This window comes from Mus musculus, chromosome 1 (assembly GCF_000001635.26).
Source record: "Mus musculus strain C57BL/6J chromosome 1, GRCm38.p6 C57BL/6J".
NCBI lineage: Eukaryota > Metazoa > Chordata > Mammalia > Rodentia > Muridae > Mus > Mus musculus.
In genome coordinates this window covers 43510280-43531024 of record NC_000067.6, presented here as the reverse complement: position 1 = coordinate 43531024, position 20745 = coordinate 43510280, and the positions used below count along the sequence as shown (strand labels likewise).

Genomic DNA, 20745 nt, shown 5'->3' with positions numbered 1-20745 from the left:
GATGTAGTGGGTAATTTTATGAGGGTGTTTCCAGAGAGGTTTAGTTGAGGGAAGATCTATTTTAAACATGGGTGGCACCAATCCATGGGTTAGCATCCTGAACTAAATACAGAAGGAAAAAAAAATGGTGAAAGGCAGCTGAGCCCCAGTATTCCCTGCCTTCCTTCCTGGTCAGGCCACAAACCAAGCTGCTTCCAGTGCCCTTCCTTCCCCGCCACGGTGAACTATCTTGTTCTGAACTACCAGGCCAAACAAATCCTTCCTTCCTTCCTTCCTTTATGGGAGTTGGCACTGCTTGGGAGCCCTTCCTCTGCCAATCATACCAGAACCTCCCAAAAAAGGCCAGGTGCCAGGATACCCTCTCATCTTCTCCTGTGCCCTCATCCCATCCCTTGGGTCAAATCTGTGAATACAACAAGAACCAAGGCAAGATCTTCTATCAGCTTTTAAACTGTCAGTTGGAAGCATAGAAGGGACTGCATAAAGTATGAAGGTCATGGCCCATTTGGCAACAATAAGATTTATGAATGTGTAACCAAAGAGTAATTGAGAATCAAGAAGGTCCTCACCCCAGTGAATCAGAGCTTCCTGCAGGAAACCGTTATGTGCAACACACTATACAAACACCTCCGCTCAGATTCCAGACTAGGCTGAGAGTCCTCCTGTCCATACAAAATCTTCTGTTTTTAAAGTAGCCGAACGGTTTTAATCACGGGGGAGAAGCCTTAACAGGTCCCTGCTGTTGGTCCTCTCTCCATGGAAGTTCCAAATTAGCACAAGCATGAGCTTCATAGAAGTGTTAAAAGCTCAGACTTGGCAATCCCAACAGAATCTCCAACAATTTCAGACATGGCCCCCATGTACACTTCTGCTACTTTGTACAATGTATGTCAAGCAGGGAGCGCAGCATTGATGATTATAAAATAAAAATATCAACTTTGAAAAACGTTCTTTATCAGAGGATGACCTTTATTATGTAAAAGCAAATACTAAGTAGAGATTTAATTCTCCATGAAAAATAAACAAGCTCATCTCATTACTATGCAAACTTACTCTCCAGCAGCATGAGGTTGTAAAGGGAAATGTTTAAGAAGCCCTGGCATGGGAATTAAATTCTGATATGGGATGGGCACATGATAGCCCTCATTTAACACAGAGAACAGACCCCATTCTGGAAAGCATCTCTTAGGAGACTGAGAATTAGAGATAGAGTGGTTTGTGTAGTTACAGAGCCAGGATCTTCACCAGGACTACGGCACCCATATCGGTCAGGCAATACAAACTGGAATTCATGGGTGAGGAGGAGGAAGAGGAGGAGGAGGAGGAAGAACAAGAGGAAGAAAAGGAGGAAAACTGGAAGTTACATGAGAAGGGACGGGAGGATGGAAAGGGTGGCTGGGGTGTGTGTAACTATATTCCAAACATATATGAAAATCTCTAAGGAAAAAATACTATTTTAAAAAGAATAATAACAACATTGACTTAGTTTGTTTTAATGATTAAAAAGGTCTTAATAAAGATTAACTATTGGAGGACTGCCAATCTAAATGTGAGAAGGAAGACATAGGATTTCACAAACAAAATTCAAAACATACACATAGACAAGCAGGAGGGCAAAGCAAGCCTAACATTTTTACTGGCAGGATATTGACTTGAAATGTCAGAAAAACACATCTGTGTGCATGTGTATACAGACATACCAGAGTGTGTGCCTGTGAGTAAGACAGAGAGAACAGGGGGTGGAGGGTGCAAACTGAGACCAAATGGAGACAGATGCCATCCCAATGCCAATTTTCAACAAAAATTGAATTATTCAAATTATGTAACAACTTCATGGAAGGTCTCTAGAATATTTTTTTCTATGTAACATATCATGCCTTAGATGGTGGAAGATAGCAACTATCAACTCACAAAAACTCACTCAACGCAGGCTTTGCAAGATGTGGTGAGTATGTGTCTGCATCCTATAAAGAGCACCTACAAATCTGTTGGATTACAAGACCAACATGAAGTAAGTTCACGAACTGTTTCCCCTGAGATGTGCAGATAATCCTGGATGATCCAGCAGGCTCTGGACAGCTACAATCATCCTTGCTAATCTGAGGCAAGAGAATCAGAGAAAGAATTAAGGATGCTATGCTGTAGCCAAGAGATGTCTCCAGACAGCAGAAAAGACAGTTGTCCTAGAGCCCCAGCAGTGAGCTTTTGGTGACACCGAGTAATGTCACCTAGTGGAACTTGTAAGGACTCTGAACTGAGAACCACAAGTGAAGTAGGGGACACTGTTTTAGGACATTCGCACTGTGGGCATTTACTCCTGCAGCAACAGGAAGCTGGTCTCAGTGAGGAGTTTTTCTTTGAAAACAGGAGCATCCTATATTCTCAATTTATTGAAGTATTCCTGGTCCTTGATTTGTGATCTGCAAAAGCCCATTTGCATTATAGAGACTGACTCATGAATGGGTTATAGAACCAACTAAAATTCTTGATTAACTTCAAGATGTGCGTAGATGGACTTGCCAGCGGCCAACTCATGGGACAGCACTTGGCAGGACCCTGATCTCCTGTTGGGGAACAGAAAGGCCAGTTGGTGGCTTTTTGCAGCACTGTTACTAATTACAGCAAATACACTTTAATCCTAACTAGGATACACTATGGAACCTAGTGGCTGTTCCAACTCTAAGTTAATTAAGTTATGACAAAAGGCAAGGTCTCTCCACCTTCCTAAAACAGAAAAACACACCACACATAAAAGAGAATATATATAATATCCCTAAGAGGAGTGAGTGCCCTGTACCATCTGCATCGTCAAGGAGTGCATGGTGACAGCCAACTGAGACCCGTGTCACAGTGTTTCATAAGGATGAGTACATCAAATGCCCACAAGAACCTTTTGAAATAGATGTTATCTACAGATGCACTTAGAAACGATGAAAGGGGGGCTTGGGATGTTCAGTGACCCACCTAAGTCCACAGAGTTAGAAAGCAGAATATATGGGGTTCAAATTCACCAGAAGGCGCTTTCCACAAACCCAAAGCTTCATTTACTATTCCCACTGCCTGCTCGTACCACTTGGAAGTAGAATTTTGCTGTTGTTCTAAAAAAATAAATCCCAGGGGGAAGATGGATGCTGATAAACAAAAGCCAAATCCAATTTCCTTTTGACAAATGAATAGGTGGCATTACTTCGGGAGAAACAGCAAGCCATGATCTCTTGGTGATGACTTGGAACAGGATTTGTGTTTTTAACATTTTATTAGAGAGAGGCAAAGTCTCCTGAGAGCAAGACTCAGGCTGGATGTTACAGAGCAGAAGTTAGCTTGCCTCGGTGGGTTATCACAGAGGGGCTCTTTCTGTGGTTTGTTTTCTAGAATTATTGGATGATGGCCTGTGATGTTGTGAATGGTTCCTTCCACAGTAACCAATGTGATGCCTTCTAATTATCTTTACAGTCAGGGTCATGCTCCCTTCCCCTCCAAGATGAAACAGAGAATAAGAAAATTTCCTTAACATGTGGGTCTGAAATGCCTGCTACATGCACATTCCTGAGACTAAACTCAAGTCAACAGAACCTACAACTGCCTGGAAAGCTTTTCAAAGAAAACAGAATAGATACCCGCTGCCTCAAAACCCAGCAAATACTATTTACAAATAATTGACTACTTTAGCCACAAGCTTGCTCACCTTCCTAACTTTCTGCAGTGCCCTCTTGGGCAGGTTAGACAACAGGAGAAAGTCTGGGTATTGTGTACTGCATGCCTTCCAGACACCAGTTAGTATAATCACTGCTAATTCAGCATAGTAATTTTATATAAACTGTGGACAACAAAGGCCTGAGACAGAGCTCTGCCTTCTTCCACATGGAGGCCATCTCAATAATGGGGCCAAGAGAAACAAAAGCAACTGGAAATACCCATCTGTGAGCATAAGCTCGATCAAGCTTGGGTGAAACGCCAGAGCACATGAAGAGTTCTCAGAAAAATGTGTTTCCAAAGTGACCCAAGACAAATAATAAGTAGGCACCATACTTTAGGGGTTGGTTTATTGAGCTTTGCTATTTAGTTTGCAACCATAAAAGAACCTGCAATTTCAATCATTTAAACATCTTATAAACATATCTATTCAGCTACACTCAACAATACCTGGCCATTCCCCTTACTGCCTTATTATTCACAATGCCTGTAATTTAGGAACAGGCAGAACATAAAATGCACAGGCCGTATGATGCAGGTTTTGTGATGTTCAAGGTCACCTTGGCTCAGTGTGTTTAAATGATGATACCACATTTCTAAGCATCTGTCTATGTTTTAGAGTTTCTCATGTAACGAGGGGAATTATAAAAAGAGGGTACCTACTCCTTGGTGGGTACCTGGCTCTGGGAACAGGGACTCTCATCCCATTTGCTCAGCAAGGACGCAGTACAGGTGAGGAGACATGAGCTACCACAGGCCGACTTGCACACATCTACAAATAATTCCGGAAACTTGAATGGTAGTTGCTCATTCCAACTGCATGTGTCATTTAAAAGGATATTATTCTCTTATGGCCTGGATGGCCAAAAGTCCCCAAAATGCTCAGATGTTAAAGACCTGGTCTCACTGCAACAGTATTCAGAGGTGACTTGGGGTGGATCACAAGGGCTCACAATGTAATGGGCCGAGGAGAAGCTTTCCTTATAAAAGAATGTAGTCTTCTATCATTGATGTGCAGTCTCACACAGGCCTAGAGACAACTGTTGGTTGAAAACCTAAAACTGCAAAATAAACATTTCACCCTTACATGTGCCCTCTGGTATTTTGTCACTGCTACAGAAAGACACTTATAATCTAAGAAATCAGAATGAGGAAGTAACAGCTTCTAGCATTTGTGTTCAATTATATATGCTAATTAAAATTATAGCTTTATTTCTAATTAATATCTGATATTAGTATAGTGTACTTACTACAATTAATGAACCAACATCCATACCACTGAGACGGGCAGTGCCTCCCCAGTGTCCTGTTTCTATCTTTGCATCCTATCCAGGATCCTAGATGATGTTTTGTGGGTTCTTAGGGGCCTCCTGACTTTGACAATGCCCAGACTTTGTGCTTTGAGGAGTCCGGTCAGGAGCTCTGTAGAACTTCCACGATATTTTCTTCTCCTTATGAGCCCTGGGTGGTGGGCTGGGAAGGAAAGCACCCGTCTTCACCACAGTGTGTGGTGCACACAGATCAACACAAATATGGCTGGTGGTCTGAACCTTGATCACTTGTCGCCTGCAGCTGCCAGGAGTTCTGGAAGCCAGTGCCTTTGCCTATCAGAGCACCCCAGAATTTTGAGTCTGTGTGTATTTGTTTTGTTTTGCTTTCTAAATACCACACAAGCAGCTCCAAGCTCATTACACTTTCTACCAGAGTCACAGAATCTGTGTAGCTCATCCCATTGAACCTAGCACTGTCTATACCTACTATTATACACACATTCTTTACAAATTAGAGATTCCTCTTTTGGTGACAATAAGGCAGAAATACTTTCAGACTTGTATGCTACTTTTGGCTAGCTCCTGGGTCACAGCCCTGTAGAGTGTAAAGAGCTATGCTGTGAGCTTGATTCAAGTGCCCAGAACTCTACTCAAAACCTTTCTTCTAACCTACTCTGATCTACTTGCCTTTCTGAATTCTGATGTAATGGGTGAGGAGATATCAGAAGAATACATGGCCACTGCTGTATCTGGGAACACTTCAGTCTCTTATGCTACTAGAGTAAGCTACCTGAGCCCCTATGAGGCAGTCCACCTCCTAAATGGAAGCTACTTGTCTCAGCTCCCCTGGCTGAAGCATCTTTCTGAACTATCCTATGTTGCACAAAATAGTATCTCCTACCCCAAATCATGTCCATAGCATCTCCTTCCTACAGAGCAACACAACCACAACACATTTCCAAAAGCCGTTTACTCTGCTAACTCTACCTGTACGGTAAGGCTACTAAAGGCTTTTATCCCTTCCACGATATCTCACTCCTATGCAGTGTCTTCATTACAGTGGTCACTATGATCAGCCCTGCTGAAAGCCATCTTCTCACACAGGGTGCCCTGCAGGCTTCCTTCCTTGCTATTTCTTCTTCGTCACCTGTATTTCTGTCCTAGTCTTTCCTCCACCCACACTCTTAGCTTTATATCATTACATGTGTTTTCCAGTTCTATATCCCTACTGCTGGACAGTTACGCTCAGCTGCCTAGAGAATATCTCCACATGGATGTGCAACGTTCGCTTTACATCTGGGATGTCTAAAAGCATTCAGATTCTTTCACTAAAACAAAAGAAAATCAATACAATAAAAAACAAAACACAAAAAACAAAAAACAAACCAAAAACCCAGAGTTGTTTGCACAGGGATTCCCATTCTGGCAAACGAAATGGCATGCAATCACTCACCCAGTGTCAGGCCAAAAATCTGAAGACTCCTAACTCAAGACTCCTTTCTTTCCCCAGCCGCTGTACCAGAAAACCCTGCAGGCAGGCTGGCCTTGAAACTGTGCCTGGAATCTAAGCACCTTTCTCTCCCTCCACTGCCCTGCAGATCTGCTGCACCTCGCCATCTCTACCCCTCTCATAACTCACAGGCTGTTCCCAAGGTTCTCCAGCAAGTGATTGTGATTATCATGGAACAGGTTTAAATGCAAATATCCAACACACAGCCTGAGACTCAGTGTCTACCTGATTAAAAAAAAAACTATATACTTTTAATAAAATTCTAGCATTTAAAATAAACACGTGTTTGTCTTCACCAAGCCTACAATTTATAGATAGCCCATGGAACGATGAAACAAGAAAGGTGCTCAGACCTCGGCAGAACCATCAGCACATAGGATTTTTTGACACAAAAATGCTGATGTTTACTGAGTGGCCTCCACTATTGGTTCAGGAAAAGATCAAAGACTATTCTAGTTAAGCGGAGGATCTAGCATAAGAATCTAACCTTCTGACAACATGATACAATGTTGTCGTCTAAGAAGCTCAAGCTTCAGAATGGTACAATCCAAAAATAAGAATAAAAAATAAAAAGCAAAGATTTCTTTTTACAAATAATTTTTTAAAAAAAATTTATGTGTGTGTGTCTATGCATGCATGTGGTGTGTATATGTGTGTGTGTAAGTACCTACAGAGGCCAGCCATAAAAGGGTGTTTAATCCCTTGAGCTGGAATTGCAGGTGGCTATAAGCCACAGTGGGTGCTGGGGACCAAAGTGCAGTCCTCTGAACGGCAGCTGATCCCCCAGTCTCACATGCTCTTTAAAAGCTTAGGCTGGGCCACATCCATCACACTCCAAAAGCAAATCCATCATCACGCCACAGCCTGAGCAAACCTGGTAGAGCCACAATCTATGTGTACCCAGGAATTATGGCTATAGAGATCAAAGGATTGAATATAGCTGTTTGCCAGTGGTTGCAAAGAAGTGATATATATAACAAATGGCTGGTGTCTAGAATAATGAAAACCCCTACAATGCAGAGAAAACGACCACGACAAAAGAAAAGACAGGAAAAATACATTTGCTGCAGATAGACAGCACAGATGGTGAACACACATAAAACATCATTCAATCCATCCATCACCTAAGACCACAATGAGTCCACGTTAACACCAGTGGGAAAAGCAGAAAAGGCCGCTAGTGGAAGTGAGTCCCCATGCTCTGCTAGTGAAGAAAGGGGATACACTCCTTAAAAAGAAGAAAAACAACTCAGAATGATCCTACAGAGCTGCATGTGCATATGACTGCAAGGTCCCACTCCCACTAATACTCTGTAAAGATGCTTTCAGTGTGCTGAGGAACATGCACAATGATGACCACAGAAGCAGTAGTGATGATGGTGAAAGACAAGAAATAGCCAATCAGCAGCCAAGGGAACAGATGGGCAGCACAGGGTGGGAGGGAGGGAGGGAGGGAGGGAGGGTGGGTGGGAGGGGAGAGGGAAGAGGAAGAGGGAGGAGGAGGAGGAGAAGGAGGAGGAGGAGGAGGAGGAAGAAGAGCTCATTGCTTCCCGCAAAAGTGGTAAAAGTCTATACCAAGATCCCATTTATAATGCGCTAACACAAACGAAGCTAGGCAGTATGGCGCAGGCTTACAGGCTTGTATATACAGTTGCTGGAATCAATTTTAAAAAACAAATGAGTAGCAAGTAATTAATTGAGTACAGGGGAAAACCCTAAACTGAAGAATCTGGAATAACTGAGGTTCCTCCTCCTGCTGGGAGTGTGACTGTATATTCAGCCCTGCTTCCATAGAGCAGGGCTTCAAGCAGGACAGCATCGCTGCAGAGCAGACATGTGACAGGTGCCCTACAGTGAGTGCCAACACTGAGGCCATGTTGATTGTGTGTGTACACTTAGCCTCCCAGGACCCCATAGGAACATCAGAAAAACATGGGAAAACATAACAAAAGGGCCTTCTGCAAAATGCTGAGCCCCTTACAACCATGGGAATCGTCAGAACTTATTCTGGGGTATGACACCCAGGAGTCATAGAGGACATGGTGAAGAGTGGTATGCAGGATGGACTCCTGGGACACAAACTGGATGTCTGTTAAAAACCTGAATGACGTCAAACATCCAGTTAGCAGTAATACAACAATACTGGTTCACCAACGATATACGGTAGTCAGGTAAGAGGGTTCATGCTCTGTCAGCCTTCACTGAAGCTTCCTGGGATTCAAGGTAGACTGCCGTGAGCACCTCTTTGAACTTCAGGGCCTCCTGACTCTTGATAAGGGCCATAGTTTCCAGGTACGTCATCAGTTCATTTAGTCATCTGATAAAATAATGCCCATGTTTGGAAGAGCCCGAGCCACAGAGATATGGAGTATATGAAGTCACACTCAGATGTCTATCAAAATGACATTTCACTGACCATGACTTCCCCAAGGGTGCGGCCAATAGGAGCAGGAGTGGTGGGTGTTCCCATAGAACATGATCTACTTCAAGCTCACTAGGTGCTTACAATGCAGCAAGTTTATCCCAAAGCAGCCCCTTGGGGTGTGTCAGGCCTAATCTACAGCCAAGGAGATTGAAACTATGTGAGCCAGTGACCTGCTCAAGATGTGACAGCCAATCAAAAACCAGGTGAGCCCGAAGCCTGGGTCTCCTGATCTAGAGTCCATTGATCTATAAAAAGAAGGACCTCATTTGCAATAAGTGACACAATTTGCAAAGCCATTGTTTGTTAGACTTAGCAGTCAAAATAGAGAGTAGACACTGCAATCATTCCACATTGGGTGTGTGTGTTGACTGGACCTTGAACTGAAGTATTTCTGTAGTCAGTACACATGGCCTACATTTTCTTTACTTGGTCAACATTAGTTTTACTGTAGATTACAACCATGAGCAGCAACCGTGAGATGAGCTCCATGCCTACCCCAGCCTTATTTCCTCTGGTCTGTGAGTCACTTACGCAATCATGTAAACTGAAAATTCTTAAAACTCCAAACTACTGGCTCCTGAAACAAGGGAAAACGAGATGGCCTTTCCCCCACTGCAACTTTTAAACAACTTTTAAGCTTCCAATCTATAGTAAGGAGAGATGCCCAAGAAATTCCCAGGATGGCAGAAAACTATTTGTATCCAGCACCCATTCCTTCCAAGGATTAAAAGTGACCTAGATAAAGACACAAATAGCAAGACTGTATAAGCAGAGCTGTCAGTTCACTGTAGCTGTTAAGATGTGTAGATGGCTTCCTGTAGCCACCAGCCATCAAGAGACCTTTCTCTCATACATGTTCATGGTCACAGTCATCTGTGGGGTGCTCGCTTGACCTCTATGAGCCTGTGCAAAGCAGTTTCACAACAGCCAGAATAAGGAAGCGAGGAGGCTCCTTATCACATGGCACACAGGCAGCAGAGGACTAGCCACATCCTTCCAATGTCCACCTCCAGTGATCGCAACCAGACTCTGACTACTAAAGTTTCCACCACCCCCAACAGTGGCAGCAGCTAGGGGCAGAGTTTTAACAAATGAGCCTCTGGGGACATTTCCTAGGAAATATTAGTATAACCCCTCCCTTGCTCTATTTTGATCAGCACTTAAACCATCATTCCCTATGCAGCATTATGCATAAATTTGTATACATATACATGTATATAATGACTCTACAATGTGCCAAGATAAGAAAGAGGTAGAAGAATGATTTCAGAGGAACAGTCAGTGCCCAGGACTTCCTGTGATGGATAGTGGTCCTGTGGGGACTAGTGAGGATCAGCTCAAATATGAGGAACTACAAGTTCCGAGCCAGGCCCTTTATCATGCAACCTACCAAAACTTGGATCTAATGTGGGTACATGATGTTTCTTAGTTTTATTTTTTACATAGAAAACACCTGATTGACAAAGTATTCTGTATCAGCCTTGTTAAGGTTTTGCTCTTGACACAGTCAAAATAACATGTCTCTTCATAAGCAATATCCAAACTGTTAAGCAAAACTCTTGAGGAGACAGGACACAGAATCAGCCTGCTAAAGAGCTTTTGGGCTCTCCAAAGCTCCAGCAGGCTCTCATCAAACTTAAGAGTTTCACTTCTAATCACCAGGGCACAGTGACATAAGGACTGCAACCTTGAAGGCAGCAGGGTCTGGTTAGGTGACAATGTTGTTCTACTGTCTTGAGGAAATGACATAACTGACAGCCATGAGGTGTCTCTATCACTGTTGTTTTGCTGTGAAGAGACACTATGAACAAGGCAACCCTTATAAAATAAAAAATTTGATTGGGGGGTTTGCTTAGAGTTTCAGAGGTTTGGTCCACTGCCATGGCACAGAACAAGGCATGGTGCTGGAGCAAAGAGAGAGGGAGAAGAGAGAGAGAGATAAGGAAGGAGAGAAAGAGAAGGAGGGAGGGAAGAGAGAGGAAGGAAGGAAGGGAGGGAGGGGAGAGAGAGAGAGAGAGAGAGAGAGAGGAAGAAGAAGGAGGAGGAGGAAGAGGAGGAGAGAGATATCACCAGCACAAAGCACCCCTCACTCTGCCCCACACCACACCAACAACGTCATACTTCCTAATCCATGACTTCAAATACACAAACCTATAGGAGGCATTCTTATTCAAACCACTGCCCTCAGAAAGTTCTGAACAATTTTCATCCTCAGTGCTTTGTGGTGGCCTAGGAAAACGTCCCAATCAGCATTTACTAAACAAACAAACAAACAACCCTTGTTTTCACGCACAGGGCTCTGTATTTATAAGTTTCAGTGCTATCCAGGTGTCCAAGTGGCGGTCTTGCAACATGTCTCCTTTGCTGGGGAGGCTACTGCATATGAAGTGAGCTTCTGTGGACCAAACATTCCTCTGCCTGATCAGCAGGAGAAGGTGTAGGGTCTGCTGCTTACACACTGACCAAAGAGAGTAGTTACAATCAACCCAGAATGACACCTGGTAGAAGAAACAAGCCATAGAGAAAAACCGCTAGGACTGCCAAGCCTGGAGACTCTCCACTGGTGTCCCAGAAACAGACAAACCGCCTAGGTACTTAAGAGGAGGCCACTGCTACATCCCCTCTGGTTTGGTGTCCACACAGGCAGAGTGTTGTGGCTTGTGCCTACACAGGAAAAAAGGGTCGCAGTTTTTTTCAAAAAGAGGATCACCTTTCCTTCCTACAATTGGCTACACTCAAAGCTCACCAAAAGTCTTGTCAGGGCTGTTTGGTGTGTCCTAGAGGGGGAATGTTAGTGGCTACGCAGGAAGCTAAAGCTGCCTCCAGGGTCGCAGACCTGACAGAGGAGAGGGCCACCTTTCACCAAAGCAAATACTAGGGTTGTCCTTTGTTTCCATCCAAAGGACCTTTTTATAGTTTGCTCAAATATCCACACAATGCCCCAAAAGTGTCTCCTTAAACTTATGATCACATACACTGATTTATTCACATTTTCAAAGCCATTTTAAACCTTGGAACCTAGCAGTCTTTCTAATGATTGGGGCAGGGGCAGGGTTGTCAAAAGGAAAATTAATCCTGATAGGAAGAAGCTTAAACTCAGGCTCGCTTGGCTCCAGCAGAGAGCATGTGGGCATGTGTAGGTACCATGCTGCCCCTAACTCCTCAACTCCCAAGACTACAGCACCACCAGGCACTGCTTTCCCTGTGTGTACTCTTGGGATGAACAGATGTGGGGGATCCCATCCACTGTCCTTATATTAACAAAACAATTCATTTTTTAGTTACTTAGTCAAGGATCCATTGCTAAATGACTACATTATCTGCACTGATACATGTAACAGAAATATGTATACCTTTTGCCCTGACACACATGACATGGTTATCATAGACAGACCACTCTATTCTTCCTAATTTCACCATTTAGAAATAAGTGGGTGCTTCCTCACTATTGTCTTCTATGTGCACAGCATCTATGTGCCTGACCCATGGGTTCACAAAGATAGAGTACATGTTACTATCCTGTACTGTACTAGGCAAATGAGGAGGCCTACCTGTTCCTTTGGGGGTGATGGGAGGAATTATCTACATTGCCTACTCTTGAAAGAAAACTCATGAACATTTCTTTGCAAATTCTAAAGCTTGATTTAGAAACACTATATCCAGATTCCTAGTTGGTCTGCTCCCATGAAATCACAAAAGAACACACATGATATGTACTCACTGATAGGCAAATATTAGCCCAGAAACTTAGAATATCCAAGATACAATTTGAAAAACACATGAAACTCAAGAAGCAGGAAGACCAAAGTGTGGATACTTTGCTCCTTCTTAGAATGGGGAACAAACTACCCATGGAAGGAGTTACAGAGACAAAGTTAGGGGCTGAGATGGAAGGAAGGACTATCCAGAGACTACCCCACCCAGGGATCCATATCATATACAACCACCAAACCCAGACACTATTGCATATGCCAGAAAGATTTTGCTGACACAACCCTGATATAGCTCTCTCTTGTGAGGCTATGTCAGTGCCTGGCAAACACAGAAGTGGATGCTCACAGTCATCTACTGGATGGAACACAGGGACCCTAATGAAGGAGCTAGAGAAAGTACCCAAGGAGCTAAAGGGGTCTGCAACCCTATAGGAGGAACAACCATATGAACTAACCAGTATCCCCCCCAGAGCTGTGTTTCTAGTTGCATATGTAGCAGAGGATGGCCTAGTTGGCCATCAATGGGAGGAGAGGCCCTTGGTCTTGCAAAGATCATATGCCCCAGTACAGGGGAATGCCAGGGCCAGGAAGCGGGAGTGGGTGGGTTGGTGAGCAGGGTTGGGGGACAGTATAGGGGGCTTTGGGGGATAGCATTTGAAATATAAATGAAGAAAATATCTAATTAAAAAAGAAATTAAAAAAAAAGAAAACACCATTATTCCAACCCATCCTAGAGGACCCACTCAGAGCAGTTAGTAAGACTCCCCTACCCCTACACACCACACCACCCCCGCCCCCAAGTTCAGGAGCTGCTGCCAGGAGCCTGGTGGACTCAGGACCCATTACCCATAACCCCCAATACCACTCCCCTTTCACCTGGTCCTTGCTGCTGGGACAGACTCCTAGTTGGCCTGCTCCCGTGAAGATACCATATCCAGACCCATCCTAGAGGACCCTCTGCACTCAGAGCAGTTGAGGATCCGCTGCACCTACAGTAGTTGAAGATCAGTTGCACTCAGAGCAGCTGACAACAGCTTGACTGCTCCACTGAAGACCCAACAATCTGAAGGCCTCCCAGGAGATCTACTGCAGCCAGGGCAACAGATCAGCAGCTTCTCTGCCCCTGTGAAGGACCCCAGTTGGAAGGCCCCACAGGTGCTAAAGCCAGGCCCACAGGCCTGCCTCAAGAAGTGAAGCAACCCAGGGACAAAAGAGGCAGACTTCAGACAGTCACACAGACCAACAAACACCAGGGATATCCAGATGGTGAAAGGCAAGACAAGAATATAAGCAACAGAAGCAAAAATACGTGAGCATCATCAGAACCCAGTTCTTTCACCAAAGCAAGCCTGAATGTGACCATATAATTGGTCACACAACAACCCTCAACCAATACAAGAAGACAGAAATAATACCATGCATCCTATCAGATCACCATGGCCTAAGGCTGGCCTTCAAGAACAGCAAAAACTACAGAAAGCCCACATACATGTGGAAATTGAACAACTCTTTACTCAATGATAACTTGGTCAGGGAAGAAATAAAGAAATTAAAGACTTCCTGGAACTTAATGAAAATGTTGACACATCATAGACAAACTTATGGGACACAATGAAAGCAGTGCTAAGAGGAAAGTTCATAGCACTAAGTGCTCTGATAAAGAAACTGGAGAGATCTTACACTAACAACTTAACAGCACACCTGAGAGCTCTAGAACAAAAAGAAGCAAGCTCACCCAAGAGGAGTAGAAGGCAGGAAATAGTCAAACTCAGGGCTGAAATAAACCAAACAGAAACAGAGAAAACAAGACAAAGAATCAATAAAACCAAAAGTGAGTTCTTTAAGAGAATCAACAAGATAGATAAACCCCTACCTAGCCAAACTAACTAAAGGACTGAGAGACAGCATCCAAATTAACAAAATCAGAAAAGGGAGACATAACAACAGAAATAGAGGAAACTCAAAAAATCATCAGATCCTACTATAAAGGCCTATACTCAACAAAACTGGAAAATCTAGATGAAATGGATGGTTTTCTAGAGAGATACCACATACCAAAGTTAAATCAAGACCAGGTAAATAGGCCCACATCACACAAGGAAATAGAAGTCATTAAAAACCTACTAACCAAAAAAAAAAACTCAGGGCCAGATGGATTTAGTGCAGAATTCTACCAGACCTCCAAAGACAACCAGATACCAATTTTCCTCAAACTATTCCATAAAATAGAAACAGAAGGAACACTACCTAACAGGTTCTATGAAGCCACAATTACTCTGATACCTAAACCACACAAGGACCCAACCAAAAAAGAGAACTTCAGACCAATCTCGCTTATGAATATAATGCAAAAATACTCAATGAATTCTTGCAAACCAAATCCAAGAACACATCAAAACCATTATTCACCAGGATCAAGTAGGCTTCATCCCAGGGATGCAAGGTTGGTTTAATATATGAAAATCCATTAATGTAATGTAATCCATTATATTAACAAACTCAAAGAAAAAAAATCACATGATCATCTCCTTACATGCAGAAAAAGCATTTGACAAAATCCAACACCCCTTCATGTTAAAAGTAGTGGAGAGATCAGGAATTCAAGGCTCATACCTAAACATAATAAAAGCAATTTACTGCAAACCAACAGCCAAATTAAATGGAGACATACTTGAAGCAATCCCACTGAAACCAGGAACAAGACAAGGATGCCCACTCTCCCCATCCTATTCAATATATTACTCAAAGTGTTATCAAGAACAGTAAGACAAGAAGAGATCAAAAGGATACAAATTTGTAAAGAAGAAATAAAGTTATCACTATTTGAAGATGATATGATAGTATAAATAAATGACCCCAAAAATTCTACCAGAGAACTTCTTCAGCTGATAAACAACTTCAGCAAAGAGGCCAGACATAAAATTAACTCAAATAAATCAGTAGCCTTCCTTTATAGAAATAATAAACAGGCTTAGAAAGAAATTAGGGAAACAACAATGGCTCTTAGAGCTTGAGCCACTGGAGTTCTGTTTAGGAAATTTCCCCCTGTGCCAATGAATTTGAGGCTTTTCCCCACTTTCTCCTCTATTAGATTCAGTGTCTCTGTTTCATGTTGAGGTCCTTGATCCACCTGGACAAGCAGAAAGATAGGAAACCTCTGGAGGTAGGAGGTTGAGGGCACCTTCCAGAATGCACCAGAGACCTGCGAGGTGAGAGACTCTCAGGACTCAAAGGGAGGACCTTAGATGAAGTGCCTGACAATAGGGAGAGGGAACTTATAGAGCGCACCACCAGCAGGAAGACAGGGCATTAAATGAAGGGGGGGGGGCATCCCATAGTCAAACCTCTGACCCATAATTGTTCCTGTCTGAAAGAATTACAGGGATGGAAATGGAGAGAAGCCTGAGGAAAAGATGGTCCAAGGACAGGTCCAAAGAGGGATCCAGCTCAAGGGGAGGTCCCAAGGCCTGACACTATTACTGAGACTATGGAGCGCTCACAAAAAGGGACCTAGCAAGACTGCACTTCAAAAGACCCAACAAGCAGCTGAAAGAGTCAGATGCAGATATTTGTACCCAACCAATGGACAGAAGCAGCTGACCCCTGTTGTTGAAATAGGGAAAGACTGAAAGAAGCTGAGGAGAAGGGCGATCCTGTAGGTGGTCCAGCAGTTCCAATTAATCTGGATGCCCAAGGTCTTTCAAACACTGGACCAGCAAACAGGCAGCACACACCAGCTGATACGAGACACACACATAGAGGAGAGGACTGCTGGGTCTGTGTTCATGCTGGGATGCCTAAGAGCACTAAGCTCTGGCCCAGGCCTTTGTCTCTCAAAGCTGGAGTCCACGTTTAAGGGAGCCACACAGTTGCCACTGTCGTCTCTAAGATACCAGGAGCCACTAACATTAGGAGAGGAAGAAGTCCAGCTTTTAAGCAGCAGACCTTGGTTCAAAAACTAACTGCTGGTCTATTCATCTAGTCAATGAGGTAATTCAACTGCAGTAAAAGCCAGAGACACACCATAGAAGGCAAACCTCATACCAACCCTACCAGGGTTGCACAACCATTACATTATGTTAACTATAGAGGAGGCAATGCCATCGGGCTTTTGTATGCAGCTCTAAATGTTTACCAAGTAATAATATAATCAATTATTACAGATCTAGTGACTATAAGACCCAAGGTATCAAATGCTGTTGTCCTTTCTTGGTGCTAGAAATCACCCTAGACAGAAAGAAATCAGTCCAAGCTGCAGAGACTGTGTCCTGGACTCTCATGGCCTCTTCTGTTTCTGCAGGAACTCAAGGAGTCATTTCCAGACATGCAGGGACCTCCAGCCAGAGAGAGACCACCAGCTGTATACCTGCAGTAGCAGCTGGAACCCTGAAAACTTAAGTATTCGTCAACTAGCTTCTTCTGCAGAGACTTTCTACGTAAACCCTGGTCATTGGGCAAAGTCTCTTATCTAAATAGATTGCTATGGTTGGGATGTGGGCTGAGGCTCCTCTAGGGCTCATGTGTTGAAATCCCTGTTGTGAGGTACTAAGGAGGCTTCGATTTAATCTATGACACTTACGATGACTGATTGGGATTAGACACCATTGTCCAAGTACTGATCCATGCATGAATGCTAGTGGCTTTTAACAAAAAAGGAGAGAGACGAACAGACATACTGTCTCTTACATGTGCGTGTGTTGGGAGCCGCCCTCACATTTGCCATTACAAGATGGCGCTGACAGCTGTGTTCTAAGTAGTAAACATAATCTGCACACGTGCAGGGGCAGTTTTCCCACCATGTGTTCTGCCTTTCTCGTGATGACAACTGGGCTGATGGGCTGCAGCCAATCAGGGAGTAATACGTCCTAGGCGGAGGATAATTCTCCTTATGCCATTCTTTCTCTTGCTTTCTTGTTCTTTTTCTTGCTTTCTTGCTCTCTCTTGCTCTTGCTCTTGCTCTTGCGCTCTTGCTCTGGCTCTTGCTCTCGTGCTCCTAAAGATGTAAGCAATAAAGCGCTTGCACTCTTGCTCTCTGGCTCCTAAAGATGTAAGCAATAGAGCTCTTGCGCTCTTGCACTCTTGCTCCTGAAGATGTAAGCAATAAAGTTTTGCCGCAGAAGATTCCGGTTTGTTGCGTTCTTCCTGGCCGGTCGCGAGAACGCGTGTAAGATGCGTGTGATATCCTGCACAGCCTTGGACTCTGCCAGCAAGGTCATCACAGCTGAAGCACCCACAACTGTGAGCTAAGTAAGCTTCCTTCTCCCAGCCTCTGGAGTTTTGTTGCAATAATACAAAACAGGCTGTGAGATGTTAAGCTGGAGGAAATTTTCCTTGCATACAAATCAAGAATAATGTGAATGTCAGTAGTGAAACTTTCCTTCATTTCCTCTTAGTATAAATGTAAGAGTAACTGGCAGGCTTGTGTGTTAATGTCTCCTGTCCTGTAGTACCTGTGCAGGAGGAAAGGGGTTCAGGTAGCATCACAGCTAGCATTTATATCTCAATATAATCCTAGCAGCCTCTACACACTGGGGAAATCCAATGGGGGCCGCTCTCCCTTCAGCATAGCACACGAAAGTCTCACAGCATCCACCCCGCTAAACAACAGTCACCTCCATCAATTTCAGTTTCCAAGTGAAATTCTGAGAGTGATCATGAGGAGAGAGAGTGTGAAAAGGGTATGTTAGCATCCTATCTCCATGGTCTCCATTCTCCTAGCGGGCACGCCAGGTCTCCAAAATTTTGTGCCATTACTTTAATGGAGTAAGACCACGGGCAGAAAAAGACAGCCCTAGAAATGAGCTCTGAGATCCCACTACCCTCTAAATGCTCCTCTACCCAGCCCATGTGTAGGCCTAAAAACATGACATATTCCTTGGGTAGCCACTAACTAGAGAACACACCCAAGACCGCCATCCCAATCACCACTCTTCTAGACAGCATTACACTGGTGTCCCTCTGGCACACTGATGATGCTGTCCAGCCATTGTGTTTCCTACTAGCACTTCAAAAGATCGCTGACCAGAAAGCACATGGCTAGCGCCAGACACCACTCCCTCTAGCACTCAAACCCACTCAGGCTACCAAGCCTGCCCTGTGCCAAGCAGACTATTAAGTCTCTACCCATGTGTCCCTTCATTCCTTCAAACTGGTTCCAGTGTACATCCCCAGGGCCTTCCTAGACTCCTTTCCAAAGGGCAGTGCTTCCATGCCCCAGACAGACTGGCTATGGACACAGAGTATAAATCTGTGTAATCTAACTGGTCCTACAAGAGCCTCAGCCCTAGCCAGCCAGGACATGAGGAAGTCTGGAACCATATCTTATATTTTTGGAGCTACTAAAAGACAGTGCTAAAACAATCCCAGCAAAATGGCTTAGAATGTGGTCAGTGCTCGCAGTGTTTACTACCCGGCGGCTACCACTCTAAACCACAAAATTAAATGCTTTCTGTATAGATCTCATCCCTTATGAAATAAACATGGCCCTTGAAATCACTGCCTGGCCGGTGTAACGCACCCTGCTGAGTATGCAGGCTGGTCCAGGAGGAGGGAGAGCCAGGAGCCACCATAGCGCTCTCCCTCCTCCATGCAAGCTCTAAGTCTGTCAACGGCACCTCACTGACTGATCATTATCAACTTCTTCATAATCAGTGCCGGTCTATTCCTGGTGAATTTTGAATGAATTCTGGTGACCAGATCTGAGAGGCTCTCATTTCTAGCTTATGTGCCCATGAAATTTGACAGACGGATTGATAGGTGAACATTCGCAAATTACTTGAACCTAATAGGGCTCCACGTCAATGTCCATTTCTAAATCACTGGCGTTTGAGAGGCTTCCTTTGTAAGCAGTTCTGCCGTGATGGGCATGCTCCGTACGCCCATGGGCTTGTCATGAGGTGGGTGGGGAGCCCTGTGAAGGAAGAGAGCTCAACAGCGCTCTCTGTGGGCGGTGATGGGATAACAACCTTGGGGAGGCTGGGAATCCAGGTCCAAAGCCTGAGCTGAGCATCAGCTATGGATTCTAGGACAGCACCTCACACACCCCGCATACGCGGGACAATGAGCCTCTCTCTCCACAGGAAATTATAAAGACGTCAGTGTAAAGTGCTAGGGCACTTCATTAGCTACACCCTCATGAAATACAGCATAGCAACACTGCAAACAGCACTTATTGTACCAGGCAGGATTAAGGGCATGAACAAGTTTCTAGACAAGTGTTTTAAAAAGCATCAAGGTGAAACAGCAAAGTGTTTGAGTGATCACTTTAGACCAAATGAAAGAGAATTCCAACTCGCATAGAAATACATTCACAGAAATCATTATGCCAAACTCCATTATGCCAAAATAATAGATGCGAGACTATCTTAAGCAATCTAAATGACAGAAATAATATGAGATTTGTGGGAGAGGGAAGGGTGATGGGTGGGTGTTATCCCTGAAATTCTGAGGTGGTACTCTACAGATGACAATACACATTCTTACAAGGTGTTTCTCACTGTCAGCCAGAGGGAGCACTGGATGAGCTGCGTCACGTCCAAAGTCAAAGGCCTCAAGCTACCAGTCATGGCTGAGATATATTTGTGAGCTGGGGATATAGTTCAGGTATGGAATGCCTATTTTTCATGTATCCATCCCAGCAACACCCCACCCACCCACCCACACACACACACACTGTGTCTGTCTGTCTTGTCTTTCTGTGTGTGTGTGTCCGTCCCTCTCTAGCTCTCTGCCTATGTCTCTGTTTCTCTCTCTTTAATACACTTGTGTTACACAACCACATCTTTGTCCACCAGTATCACTTTGGGGGCTCCAGGATCCCGGCTGCACAAGGTTAAGTAAGGTCAGCATTTCCTTTTATTATAGCTCAAACACATCTTTCATACAAACGTGTGAAACAGTCCTAGGGATCTTTTTGTTTGAATTTAATAGTCATGTGAACTCATCTTCTCAGCACCAAGCAGGACTTGAACTTGACCAGACTAAAGACTACTCTTTCCTCCCTACTGTAAGCTGTTGGTCCCCAGCATACAGGCAACCTCTGCTCAGAACAGATTCCAGAACCTCCCTGCATGGAAGAGAACTGTCAACTGGTCTGTATACTTACTTCTATCTAAATATTCTAAACCATCTACT

At 44.0% G+C, this 20745-nt stretch overlaps 1 protein-coding gene across 2 annotated transcripts in view; it reads right to left on the bottom strand.

Moving 5' to 3' along the window:
• Nucleotides 1-20745, bottom strand: part of Nck2 (non-catalytic region of tyrosine kinase adaptor protein 2) — a 125036-nt gene that overhangs the window by 39494 nt on the left and 64797 nt on the right. The gene's annotated exons all lie outside the window — the stretch shown is intronic.